The sequence below is a fragment of the Ochotona princeps genome, chromosome 11 (genome assembly GCF_030435755.1).
Source record: "Ochotona princeps isolate mOchPri1 chromosome 11, mOchPri1.hap1, whole genome shotgun sequence".
Taxonomy (NCBI): Eukaryota; Metazoa; Chordata; class Mammalia; order Lagomorpha; family Ochotonidae; genus Ochotona; species Ochotona princeps.
In genome coordinates, this window is record NC_080842.1 from 70231162 (window position 1) to 70235977 (window position 4816).

The following is a 4816-nucleotide window of genomic DNA, read 5'->3' on the forward strand; positions in this document are numbered from 1 at the left end:
ATACAAGTTCCTGCGGAAGCGAAGGAGTTGCGCTTAGAGACAGGGACTGGGAAAGATATGATGCTTGGTGGACAGAAAAACAGGTGCTTGACCAGTTGACGTAGGTGTAAGGTGTTTGTCAAGTAAGGAGCTACCTTAGGTCAAATGAGCTTGGGAATAGACATTCACATAAATTTAAGGAGGATGTGGACAGTATTGTACAGCTTCTTGCCCACCCTGAAGATGGGAAACAGGATTTTTAGAAGTCATTGTGATAGGGAGGGTCTCAAACCTCTAGTAGAACACGGAGGGATAGTTTATCTTCGCATGGGATACCTTCACCTTCCACAAGGAAGCATCACCCAACTCTAAGGGTTGAGAGATTCAGCAAGACTTTACACTTCCAGCGGCACAAAACTGGAAATATCGTTGAGATCCAAGTGACCCCTGTGTTATGAGCCAGTCATTTTTCAGAGGCCATTCCCAATGTGGGCACAGAAGCCGTCTTTTTCACAACATTGCATTACCTCAGGACACAGGGCAGTATATAGAAATGTAGGCAGGATTTGTCTTGCAATAGGAATTCTTCTATAGATGTTGCTAACAGCTGCTTCTCTGGCCATAAATTAATCCTGGTTCTAAGGAATAGTCGCCCAACAGATACACACACACACCCCTTCAACGTCTGCAGCATGGGCATTGACTTACAACCCTGAACTTCAGTTCTCCATGCAGAAGTGGCATATGCAATACCCACTCATTTTACCAGAGGCCGCAAATATCCTTTTGGCCTTGAGGCAGCATGGCCTTCGAGTATTTGCACTGGAAGACAGAGGGATCCCTAACTCTTCATCTGAAGTGTTTACTTGGATGGCCTCCTATGCCATCAGGCCCTCATGTAGGTGGGAAGGGCTTTTTAGACCTCACACTGGAGCCCCCCCATTTGGTGCCAGTATGATAATGGATCAGCTCCACCTGCTGTCAGCCGGACTTTAGTGAAGTATCTTGTGAAGACCAGAAGGAATTCAGATTTCTTTTAAGTCCTATAGTTCGACAGCCTCAGCAATCAGTGGTATGAGGTTGAGAAATAAGCAGCTAGTGCCTCTGAAGGCTAGCATTTGACTCATCCAGAACTTTAAGGTCTAGGCAGGAGTCTAGGGAAAGTCCTACAGAGTTTGGAAGATCCAATGAGTCATGAGACAGAAAATGCAAAACCCACCTGGCTAGAGCCCGATGCCAGGGCAGATCAAGAAGGCATCTTCCTACCACTTCAGCTTCAAAGTCCGTTCCTCTACCACTCATTTCTGTCCAAGTGTGTGCATGGATACAATGAGTTGGCTTTTCTTTGCTCTGAGTCAAAACTATGTGGTATATAGGAACAGGGGAATAAACCTGCTCTTTTTCCACAGCAGGTCAGACTAAGTCTGACCAGTCCTTGAGTCCTTGGGTCAGAGAATAGCCCTTTATGTGAATACCCCAAGCTTCTCACTCTCAGCATTCCATGCTATCTGAAGAACAGCACAGACAAGCCCACTTGGATGGCAATTCACAGCCTGAGCTTCAGTCATCCATGCCATCTGAAATGATAGAAATTGACATTGAGGAACAAAGGTAATCCTAATTCACACGCTTTGAAAGACCAGAGAACATTGAACCCTGGATGCTAACAGTGGCAGAGCTGCAACTTGTAGTCCATGTTCTGAACATACAAGTGTTCATCAGAAGTGCCCAAATCGAACTTAACATGCAGAGGCCACAGTTGAGCTACCTGTAGAGACTAGTGAGCCTTATGGAGAGGGCTTGGGTACTTTAACTGCTCTGAAGCTCCAGACGGGCTCGCAACAGCATAACCCATGGCAAGTGGGATGTTAGGAAGATGAAGTGCATAGAATATTCAGAAAGGGAGTAAGACAGGAGGCAGAAGTAACCTGACCAGATGGCTTCCCTCTAGGAAGAACATGGAGTCCAGATGAAGCAAACCTAGGTCAGCCAAGCATCACCTGGGGCTTCTTATCAACTTTTTAAATGTGAAACAAGATCAAGGGAAGGTAGGTCATCCGACGACAAGGGGCAAAAAAAATCAAGGAAATTTTTGGAATGAGCCAAGAAACACAGCCCTTGCAGGAGGAGCAATTCCTTTGTATTGAGTGGATAGAAACACTAGTGAACTGGGCCAAGTACTGGCGCTTTCCATTCATTTAAGTGACTGGAGACTCTTCGAGACAGTGAGGATACATACAAGGCTGTGGTAGACCTCTAAAAGTCATCCCAGAACAGGATGGTCATTCCAAGGCCATCAACAACACATAGGTGTAAGGTTAGGAAGGCTTTGTGATAAAGTCAGGCACCAGTTCACTGACCACCTACTATGACAATCCACATTTTATAGTCTGAATGTTAACTCATACATGGCTTCCCATGAGTCTAGCCATGGGAACAGACACCAATGCCAGGCATACTGTGGTCCTGGATGGTTGGCAGTTCTCACTATGAAGAGGGTCCAATTTTATAGAATGCACAACACAGGCTGTTGCCAAAGGTACCCTCAGTGGGAAGGCTGATAAATCTTAGTTCACCAAGAATCTTCCACATTCCCAGTCTTGCCCACGTCTCTGTCCCATCCTTGAGAACAGTCCCAAGAACACTTGCGAATATTACCCCTATTCTCTAATCACCTCAGTTTGGAAACCAGATACCTCATGTGAGATAAATTTAGACACTGGTCCTCAACACTATGACTATAGGATATACTCCCCAGCCAGAATGGCCTATGGAAGGGACATATACTGGTAAGTATTTGTTCTAATCCAAGACCACCAACATAATACACTCACCAAGCATTACAATAAACTCCATGAGCCTCAAATGAAGGCAAACCTACGTTAAGGTGCACAGCATTTACCAGTTAACATTCTACCATGATCCAGTCATGGACTGAAGAGTAATTCTTCTCAGGTTGAAAAAAAAACAAACATCCTTTTCCATGAAGAGTCAGGCTCTGGCGTGTTGAGGTTCTGGGCATGGCACCCATCACCATGGGTACAGTCCTGTTCATCAAGAAGCTGTTCCAACAACCTCACCACCCCCACCTGCTGCCTGCAACACTACAAGACACTGGATCAACCTGGAACAGATCTCTACAGGCAGGATTGCCCCAACCATGTGTTCAGCAGGGACCTTTCCCATCCAGGCTCTCCTACACTTAGACGGATTTTGGAAGTAGAGAGGAGTTAGATGCAAGGTGTCTCCAAGGCACCCTAAACCACCAGTCTAAGTGTAACAGCTGTAAGGAGGGGGTTCAGAAGCACTGGAAAGTGTCAGAAGTTATTTTCCTTTTCCAGTTTATATTCTCGATTGATATCCAGCGGGCGATCAAAACAAGTTACACACACTATGGAATACTACTTGTCCAAAACAAAGAATGAAATCCTGTTTTTATTCAAGTGCACTAACCACTATCCTTAGTGAAACAAAACTAGTCCCCCAAAGGCTGTTTTCTGATATGCAGTGGTTAATACAGAACACAGGCACAGGAGCAAAGTGGACATCTTGTGCTTCGTTTAGCCCTTGTCCATACTCCTATTGAGCTGTGGTCTTTCCGCTTTCTACCTGTGTTCCTTGCGCAGGTGAAAGAAAGTACTCTAGGGATGGCTATCAGCAATGATGCAGTACTAACAATGAGGGAGCCCATTGCTCCTTGCCTACAAGGACACCTACACCAGCAGCTACAGGACAATTTCATGAAGCATCTGCCTAGATCAGTTAAGGGTAGCCAATAGCACATCCAACATGAGAACACCGATTCACTCCCACACTACGACATAGTGAAACTAGGATTTTTTGCAACACCATTGTAGAATTCCGCAGATGGAGAATGCCTCAAAGTGGGGGGTAAAGTGAGGAAAACAGAAGGTGTAAGAGCTAAGCTTGACAGTCATAGAAGAACCAAGTTCTCTTCAAGAGCTTTGCTGCCCTCCAATGAAAGCCATTCAAATCCCCCACTTTGAAATCTCAAACATTGCAATGTAGCATTGCTTGTGATGGTTTTGGCTTTGTAGAAACTGCAAGGAGCCTTGTTCACTGGAAAACCCAATAACTCATCCACTGGAGTGATTTCATTCTTAAAGCAGATTGTGCCACTGTGAAAATTTCCCAACAGTTGCACAAAGTATCAAGGACAAGCAGTCCTGAGATGTTGCTCGTTACCCAGTAATGTACAGCAAAGGTGCTCAGAGACAATCACCCAGCCTCAGAACCAAGTGGTTCTGGGGTTGAGAAATGAAAGCTGGTACTACTGGAAGAAAACATTTAGGCCAAGTGTAATCTTTGAAGTCTGTCAGGCGCAAGAATTGTTTTTGCTTCAGAAGTCTTGTAAGAAATCTTCATGATCCAAATTCAGGTACATAAGGAACAGTGTTACTCAATTCTGTAATGACCCACATCATGTGTGAGTGTAATTCTGCATACAGGACGTCCTGAGCATCTAGGCACAGAAGTGTCTTGCTGGCCCAGAGGCATCACATTCCTTATGCTGTGGTTCTAGATCATTGCTGCTGCCCCATCTCTACAGGGGTCAAGTTCTCTCTATTCAGGTTCCTCTCAGTGAGACTGAACACCCCTGGTTATCAAAACTGAAGATGCCAGGTTTTGCCCATGCCCCCTGGACCCACCCTCGATGCTAGCTCTGGATACATCTACAGAGGTTTATCTACATCCCCAAATGTCCATCTTGTGAGTACTGTAGTGAATCCCATGATTTCACTTATCTGAAGGATTACAATCACTGTCTCAGGTTCCCAGCTTGGCCTTAGACATTCAGGAAATGTGCAAAAGGTTT